The sequence below is a fragment of the Ovis aries genome, chromosome 20, assembly GCF_016772045.2.
Source record: "Ovis aries strain OAR_USU_Benz2616 breed Rambouillet chromosome 20, ARS-UI_Ramb_v3.0, whole genome shotgun sequence".
NCBI classification, from domain to species: domain Eukaryota; kingdom Metazoa; phylum Chordata; class Mammalia; order Artiodactyla; family Bovidae; genus Ovis; species Ovis aries.
The window spans coordinates 21584626-21594783 of NC_056073.1; positions in this window are offsets into that span (position 1 = coordinate 21584626).

Genomic DNA, 10158 nt, shown 5'->3' on the forward strand with positions numbered 1-10158 from the left:
ATTAAATGATATTATCATATTAATTTTCCTGATATAAACCTGTCTGATGGTATATAATTTGGGAATATATTAAATGATACATTAAAATATATAGAAACTACGAAATAGTTTTTATTAAAGGAGAAACTGACAGCCCGTTAATCAATCACCTGTCTGTCCAAGGAAGCGGTAGAGATGTTGAGGGGAGAGGAGGAGAATCATCTCAGATCTGAGGTCCCAATAAGATGAGGATCTAAAATTATTTATATTGCTAAGGTCATCAAGACAAAAAGTGATACTATACTCAGAAAATCTCTTAATTTTAATAAAATATTTGGGGAGATTTTTGACACCTAACTTCTAGTTAGCTCTGTGCTTTAGAAAAATAGGCTAGGGTTCTAAGGTTAGAATGACTATGCTGGACCACTTCGCAGTTACAATTATTAGTCACCTAGTTTTGTGACTTGCTTTATATAGAAATGGCAATTCACAATTTATCTAAAATATTCTATAATCTTATAGATGGTTATAGATGACTTTGTACATGATTAAAATGACTCTAAACATCTTTAGGACTATAGGACTAGCTGCAGAGTAGGGGGAAAGGGCATTTCAAATATAATTCCATTTGTTTTCTTTTGACAGATAAGATTTCATTAGATTCACTAAAATGGGGTTATGCCTGTATTTACATGATGGAATTTGTAATGGAAAACCTAAGATACAATGGAAGCTTCACTTTTTCTATCTTTCTTTTTTTAAACATCCATTGTAACCGAATGAAATTTGCTATGGCATTGAAAGGAACTATACACATCTAGGTTCATAGATTTGAAAATACATTTGTGATATTACCCTTTCTATTATCAAATCAGCCCTTCAGTTAGAATTCATTTTGATTGTAATAGCATTGATTTCTTTCATGAACACCACTCCATGGGGTTGGGGAATTAATTATATTTTACATAAGGGATTGTTACATCGACTTTGTCAGCCCACAAATTAATATTCAGTACTGGTCATCTGTGTAGTGATAATGAATATTCACAGTGATTTTATATATTATATATTATATTTTATATTTTAAGAGAATATTATATTAAAAATACCTAGCAAACTACTTAAGATTATTTTAGTTTCAGAAGCTCTTTCTTATAAAATTTCTGGTGTTCATTTTTAAAACATTGAAAATATTCTCAATCAGAGCCTGCACTTAAAGAAGTTAAAACCATAATTAGAAAAGCCTGCCATGCTGCGTGGTCTCTGGTGATGTAAGTGATTATTAGTATGTTTATTCCTAATACAAAAGGATTCTACAGCTGATTTTGTTAGCTTCACTATCTTTAAAATTCTGACATCATACATTTATTAGGAAGCTAAGGCTTCAAGGTAAAACTTTATGCAATAACCTTATATAATTATTTCCTACTTTTGGTATCTAAGCAACAAGACAAACGAAAAAATACCGTGTTGACAATGTAAGGTATTTAAGCTTGGCTGCAATTGCCCAGAGCTTCTAATTCAACTTCTTTCCTCTCAGGGACTTGCCACTAATGTGACAATCACTCCATCTGTGCTTCTAGTTATTAAAGGAGAACTTGACAGCCCGTTAATCCATCACCTGGCTGTCCAAGGAACCCATAGAGATATTGAGGCAAGAAGAGGAGAATTATCTCAGACCTGAGGTCAGTAGTACTCCTTGCAGAGGGGAAGCACCCAAGATTCTGTAGCCTAGGGTGAGTTTTTATTGGTCTCCTCCAATTTTTCCTTTATTCTACAATAACCTTGAGAACATACCAGATAATTCAAGCAGGCCAGGAAGCAACAACCGATTTCCTCAGAGCTCTGAAGGTAAGAGGCACTTTCCTTCAAGATAATGCATTTTATTTGTACTGCTTTTCACAGTTTGACCTTAGGCAGCTTCTAGATGACTTCTTAACCTGTAATTTTTCTAAGAAATTGAGGGGCGTGATGCCTGGGTGTGTATGTATATGTATTTAAAGCAACTTCTTTCTAGTCAAGAAAAAAGGAAACAACCTACATTTTCAAATCTTTTTGACTCCTCCATCTGCTTAGGATTCTAATCAAGGACTCATGTTTGAAATGCTTTTGTCTGGCTATCATTGCTACCACCCTTAATCCTTCGTATAGAGAGATTAATCCATTCTAACCTTCAACACATAATCTCACTGTAGTCATCCTAGTTTCCTTCACATCACATATACAACCCATTTCTATGCCCCTTCTAGGCCTTTGTTTTTGCCTTTTCACTAATTTTGCAGTTGTCTGGACTCTTTAATTCATTACCATGTAAAACGTACCCTTTCTTTAAAATTCAACCCAGTCTTTCTTTTCTTTTCTTTTTTTTTTTTGGCTGCACTGCATTGTATGTGGAATCTTAGTTCCTCAACCAGGTATTGAACCTGTGAGCTTGTCAGTGGAAGCACAGAGTCCTAACCAATTCCACTGTACCACCAGAAAAGTCCCTCAGTCTTTCTGATATCACAGTTTCTTTTGATAAAATCACAATCCCCTTTTCCCCTCATAATAATTCTTTTTCTGAACTAATTAAACTCAGTTTAACAAGTGATTATATAATGGCATATCTAATTTTTTTTTTATATGTCTCTCAGCTTGTTCTGCAAAGTTATAAATGTGAGATTGAGGACTATATCCCTGTAACCTATATCAGAGAGTTAAGGGCCTTGGGATGCCCTATAGCTCTTTTCTGATTGATTTGTGCCAGTATCTGAGCAATTAACATGGGATCAATCTCTTTTTCTCACTACATAAGATTCTACAACTTATACTGAAGTAGGAAATGCTTTTCTTTTACATGGCAGATAAGAAGAGGGTTTTTAAAACTGTGTTTTAGGCATATTCCATGTAAGATAATTATGGTGTATTTACTTGTTTATGGTATTGTTTTTGTTTGCTACTGCTGTGATTCACTAATATTCCCTATGTAAACAGCTCTCTGCAGGAAACCCACCCTCAATAGGAAGCCCCTTTTCTTGTCACTTTAGCAAAATTATATGGTAACTGACTTTTAAACCAGGCACCATCATGTTCTACTCATCACTGGCCCAAGCACACTTTCAAATCTTTTAAACACACATGCTGTGCCATGCCTGCTGCTGAGTCATGTCCGATTCTTTGCAACCCTATGGACTGTAGCACACCAAGCTCCTCTGTTCATGAAAATTTTCAGGTGAGAATACTGAAGTGGGTTGCCATTTCCTACTCCAGGGGATTTTCCCAACCTAGGGATCGAACTCCTGTCTCTTTGCATCCCTGTATTGGCAGGGGAGTTCTTTATCACTAGCGCCACCCCTGGGAAGCCCACAATACCTTACCTAATTTATCAGTTCTTTCTGTAGATCAAAGAAGTATAAATGAAAAGTAAGTAATGAACAGATGACCCAATCTCTTCCTTAGCTTCCCCTTCAGTAATCTCCCAAACTGTCTGGTCAAACTGTGTGAACAAGAGGAAGACCAGGAGGAGTCGATAAGCCTGCACAAAAGCCTGCACACAGTGGGGGAGGGCGATGACTCTGACTCCCTATCTCAATGATTAACTGAGATTACTTCCTTGTTTTCCTTTAAAAGGTTTCATGGCCCAGCAGAATCTTTGGAGGTGGTTTTTAGGGAACACTGAGTCCACCATCTCCCTGGGTTGCTGGCATTCTGGTTAAAGCCACCTTTACTTTCTACCAACATTTATGAGTACTGATTTTGTAAGCAGTGAGCAGCAGGACTTGATTCATTCCATAACACCTAGACTGTCTTGTTTTGATCAGTTGAAATCCCTATCCCATTGTTGGTATGCAAGCATTTCAGTGACTGGACCATCATAATTCAATCTTTGTTACTTTTACTCTAAGAGAAAAAAGAAAAATTTTTGCATCACTAATGGATATCAAATTGGGATAAGGAGAGCTTCTTTGCTGTAATTTTAGTATTCATTATTTATGTTCTTTAGTTCTTATTCTTTTTTTTTTTTTTTCCTGTTCTTATGCTCAGTTGCTCGATCGTGTCCGACTCTGTGGCCCCATGGACAATAGCCTACCAAGCTCCTCTGCCCATGGAATTTTCCAGGCAAGAATACTGGAGTAGGGTGCTAGTTCATCCTCCAGAGGGTCTTCCTGACCCAGAGATCAGACCTATGTCTCTTGCATCTCATGCATAGGCATGAGGTTTCTTTACCACTGGTGCCTCCTTTATCAGGTCTCTAATTATATGAAGTAAAGTAGAAAAATGAGCAAAAATAATCCTTTCGTATAAAACTGGTATCAGAAGCATTTCATTCTAGGACACTAGGATGTGGTAAGGAAGAAGTTTGTGAAAAATGCAATTGCCATTTCTCTCTAGATAATATTCTTTAATATAAGAACACAGTCTGAATCACTTTTTTTTTTAAATCAATGTGGCAATAGGCAAATCACAGCACCAAACAAAAGCTGCCCCAAATGCTGTCATTTTCATGCCCAACTAAAAATATTTCATATTGCTTGCTTTTAGGAATTAAATAGCTGTTGAAATAATTGTTTTATAAGTGTAACTGAGAACACTATTGAGAGTGGATAATCAATACATAGTGGATCACCAGCCTTGTATTTTTGTGGGGCTATGAGAGCCAGTTAACAAGATGTGGGGATGTCTACAAATAGAAATTGATTGGCAGCAAATTGGAATGTGGAGAGACAAACAAAGTTCATTTAATCAGAAAAAATAATGTCACTTATACATTAAAATGGAAGAGTGTTTGAGCAGAGGAAGTTATTGGGATTGATTAGGAATGAGTGCAAATAAATAGAAAAATTTTGGACAATTGGAATTGAATCAGGCTTTTCGTCGCCCCACTATACTGCTGCACTCGTCCCTACTGACTTTGTCGCCTTGACTGTTCACAGTCCCTGACATCTAAATATGCTCCCCCTTCCAGCTCCGGATGCAGTGCCTGGTGGTTCCTGACAACCTGACAGACAGGCTCTGGTTATGTCAGTACCCTCAGTTTTTAACCTAGAAGCCCATGTCTGAGCCCATCACCCAGTCCTGGTAACAGTGGTCCCTGCAGTTCTCTGGTTTCTAGCCTGGTTTAAAGTCTGCTTCTTTCTGGTATGGCTTTTGGGTACCTGCCTTCCTCTCTTTCTCAAACAAATCATTTACTTCTCTATCAGATTTTCTTGTGCTATAATTTCAACAGATAAGTCTTTCTCTAGTGCTGGAGCACTGCTCTGAAGCCATTTAAAAAAATCTTACTCCTGGAAGCTGGGATTATGTCAGTTGGTACAGATATTGAGAATACTATAGCTATAGACACTATAGACACCATACTATAGCTATGGGTGTCTGGTTGGCTTTCTTCTACCTTCTGCCTTCCTGATTAACCCTCACTTCTGATATGATGGCAGAGACCCTTGAGCTACTTTGTTCTTTGTGACTGCGGTAGGAGGTAAATGTCCTCCCCACCAAGGGTAAAGTGATTGGGGATTCATTTCCTATGGACCGAAACTCCAAGACAAGAATAGCAGTACAATTAAGGGAGAAGGCTGGGCCTTGCCCAGACCACATATTTCTTATGTGGAGACAGCCCCGACCACACATGTGCAGAAAGGTCTCTTTAGAGGTCAAAAGGGGAATTATGCCAAGGGATGTTCTCTACTCATATGCCTTTTCGGTAAAATCCATGTTGGCCAAGAGATATGTAAACACACATGGAAGGAACCTGCGATATACCAGATATGAACTGTGAACCATGCAAATCAAAGTGACTGGCCAAAGGAAACCCACAAGATATGCCTCATAAAAGTAATTCACACTGCCAAGAGAGTGCGACTCAGCAACTCTCTCTCTCTCTCTCTCTCTCTCTCTCTCTCTCTCTCTCTCTGAGTCTGCCTGTGTGTCTATCCACATGGACTGTACTATTTTTTCCTCTTATTAAACACTGTATTAGTTTCACTACTTTCCATCTCTGTGGGAATTCTTGTCTGCGAAACTGAAGGGCCAGGACCCTTGTCACTGACCACTGGTCTAGTGGCTAGGATCTGGTGCTTTCACCACCGTGACCCAAGCCTCCCCCTCCCCCAAGCTGTTGCAGGCCGAGGCCACCTGAGATCATAATGGTTATCCTCACTATGAGTTATAAAACTACCTCACTTCATGGTACTTCCTACTGGTCAGTGGGAAAATTCAAAAACACTTATTTGAACACAAAGAAAATTCAAGAATGTGAAGATGGAGGAACAGAAGGTTTAGAGAAGAGTGCCTTAGATGTATCAGACATCTTCCTATGTGAAGTGAATATAAGAACATTTTTTTAAAGGATTGAGGCAACTACCTCTCCATCTTATTATCTTCAGAATGCAAGACATCTGTCTGAAAGTGCAACAGTTTTGGTAAGCGATCCAACCTGTTCACTTAACAGTGCAAACACATATCTCTGAAATTAACTTTCTCACAAGATGTAGTTCAGGAGACAGTCACAAAATATGTGTTGCTCATGGGAGTAAGAGAAATTTCATCATTCTTTCTTCTACTTTGCTCAGAAATCTGTGTGAACTTCTGTCCAGAGTCTGTGGTCACCATAATGCTGACTCACATGCATGTAGATCCAATAATGCTTACTCAATATTTTCTCTCTCTTCTATGTTGGTAGAGGGGGGTCTTCTGTCGATAAGCTTGTTAATTTTTTCACCAACACCTATATCTTAGAAAATTTTTAAAGATTTCCTAATTAATTAAACATTAAAAATTATATTAATATTTGTTTACTTGTATTTGATAAATGCATATGCAGTACTTTATCCCCTCTCATTCTTCCTATTGTATTTACTTATTATTATGCAAGAGGGCCAAGAGGAGCTACTTCACGTCCAAGGTCAGGAGGAGCAGCCGTGAGGAGATACCCCTCGTCCAAGGTAAGGAGCAGAGGCTGCACTTTGCTGGAGTAGCCATGAAGAGACACCCCACGTTCAAGGTAAGAGAAACCCAAGCAAGATGGTAGGTGTTGCGAGAGGGCATCAGAGGGCAGACACACTGAAACCATAATCACAGAAAACTAGCCAATCTGATCACATGGACCACAGCCTTGTCTAACTCAATGAAACTAAGCCATGCCATGTAGGACCACCAAAGATGAGAGGGTCACGGTGGAGAGAGGTCTGACAGAATGTGGTCCACTGGAGAAAGGAATGGCAAACCACTCCAGTATTCTTGCCTTGAGAACCCCGTGAACAGTATGAAAAGGCAAAATGATAGGATACTGAAAAGGGGACTCCCCAGGTCAGTAGGTACCCAATATGCTACTGGAGATCAGTGGAGAAATAACTCCAGAAAGAAAGAAGGGATGGAGCAAAAGAAAAAACAATACCCAGCTCTGGATGTGACTGGTGATAGAAGCAAGGTCCAATGCTGTAAAGAGCAATATTGCATAGGAACCTGGAATGTCAGGTCCATGAATCAAGGCAAATTGGAGGTGATCAAACAGGAGATGGCAAGAGTGAATGTCGACATTCTAGGAATCAGCAAACTAAAATGGACTGGAATGGGTGAATTTAACTCAGATGACCATTATATCTACTAGTGTGGGAGGAATCCCTTAGAAGAAATGGAGTAGCCATCATGGTCAACAAAAGAGTCTGAAATGCAGTACTTGGATGCAATCTCAAAAATGCCACAATGATCTCTGTTTGTTTCCAAAGCAAACTACTCAATATTATGGTAATCCAAGCCTATGCCCCAACCAGTAACACTGAAGAAGCTGAGTTGAACAGTTTTATGAAGACTTATAAGACCTTTTAGAACTAACACCCCAAAAAGATGTCCTGTTCACTATAGGGGACTGGAATGCAAAAGTAGGAAGCCAAGAAACACCTGGAGTAACAGGCAAATTTGGCCTTGGAATGTGGAATGAAGCAGGGCACAGACTAATAGAGTTTGGCCAAGAAAATGCACTGGTCATAGCAAACACTTTTCCAACAACACAAGAGAAGACTCTACACATGGACATCACCAGATGGTCAAAACCGAAACCAGATTGATTATATTCTTTGCAGCCAAAGATGGAGAAGCTCTATACAGTCAGCAAAAACAAAACTGGGAGCTGACTGTGGCTCAGATCATGAACTCCTTATTGCCAAATTCAGACTTAAATTGAAGAAAGTAGGGAAAACCACTAGACCATTCAGGTATGACCTAAATCAAATCCCTTATGATTATACAGTGGAAGTGAGAAATAGATTCAAGGGACTAGATCTGATAGACAGAGTGCCTGATGAACTATGGAATGAGGTTTGTGACACTGTACAGGAGACAGGGATCAAGACCATCCCCATGGAAAAGAAATGCAAAAAAGCAAAATGGCTGTCTGAGGATGCCTTACAAATAGCTGTGAAAAGAAGAGAAGTGAAAAGCAAAGGAGAAAAGGAAAGATATAAGCATCTGAATGCAGGGTTCCAAAGAATAAGGAGAGATAAGAAAGCCTTCCTCAGTGATCAATGCAAAGAAATAGAGGAAAACAACAGAATGGGAAAGACTAGAGATCTCTTCAAGAAAATTAGAGATACCAAGGGAACATTTCATGCAAAGATGGGCTGGATAAAGGACAGAAATGGTATGGACCCAACAGAAGCAGAAGATATTAAGAAGAGGTGGAGAATACACAGAAGAACTGTACAAAACAGAGATTCACAACCCAGATAATCACGATGGTGTGATCACTCACCTAGACCCAGACATCCTGGAATGTGAAGTCAAGTGGGCCTTAGGAAGCATCATTACGAATAAAGCTAGTGGAGGTGATGGAATTCCAGTTGAGCTATTTCAAATCCTGAAAGATGATGCTGTGAAAGTGCTGCACTCTCAGCACTTTATGTCAGCAAATTTGGAAAACTCAGCAGTGGCCAGAGGACTGGAAAAGGTCAGTTTTCATTCCAATCCCAAAGAAAGACAATGCCAAAGAATGCTCAAACTACCACACAGTTGCACTCGCTAGTAAATTGCACAATCTCACATGCTAGTAAAGTAATGCTCAAAATTCTCCAAGCCAGGCTTCAGCAATACATGAACGGTGAACTTCCAGATGTTCACGTTGGTTTTAAAAAAGGCAGAGGAACCAGAGATCAAATTGCCAACATCTGCTGGATCATGGAAAAAGCAAGAGAGTTCCAGAAAAAAACATCTATTTCTGCTTTATTGACTATGCTAAAGCCTTTGACTGTGTGGATCACAATAAACTGTGGAAAATTCTGAAAGAGATGAGAATACCAGACCACCTAACCTGCCTCTTGAGAAACCTCTATGCAGGTTAGGAAGCAACAGTTAGAACTGGACATGGAACAACAGACCGGTTCCAAATAGGAAAAGGAGTACATCAAGGCTGTATATTGTCAACCTGCTTATTTAATTTATATGCAGAGTACATCATGAGGAACGCTGGGCTGGAAGAAACACAAGCTAGAATCAAGATTGCCGGGAGAAATATCAATAACCTCAGATATGCAGATGACACCACCCTCATGGCAGAAAGTGAAGAGGAACTCAAAAGCCTCTTGATGAAAGTGAAAGAGGAGAGTGAAAAAGTTGGCTTAAAGCTCAACATTCAGAAAATGAAAATCATGGCATCTGGTCCCATCACTTCATGGCAAACAGATGGGGAAACAGTGGAAACAGTGTCAGACTTTATTTTTTTGGGCTCCAAAATCACTGCAGATGGTGATTGCATCCATGAAATTAAAAGACGCTTACTCCTTGAAAGGAAAGTTATGACCAACCTAGATATCATATTGAAAAGCAGAGACATTACTTTGCTAACAAGGGTCTGTCTAGTCAAGGTTATGGTTTTTCCAGTAGTCATGTATGGATGTGAGAGTTGGACTGTGAAGAAAGCTAAGGGCCGAAGATTTTATGCCTTTGAACTGTGGTGTTGGGGAAGACTCTTGAGAGTCCCTTGGACTGCAATGAGATCCAACCAGTCCATCCTAAAGGAGATCAGTCCTGGATGTTCATTGGAAGGACTGATGCTAAAGCTGAAACTCCAGTACTTTGGCCACCTGATGCGAAGAGTTGACTCATTGGAAAAGACTCTGATGCTGGGAGGGATTGAGGGCAGGAGGAGAAGGCGACAACCGAAGATGAGATGGCTGGATGGCATCAACGACTTGATGGACATGAGTTTGA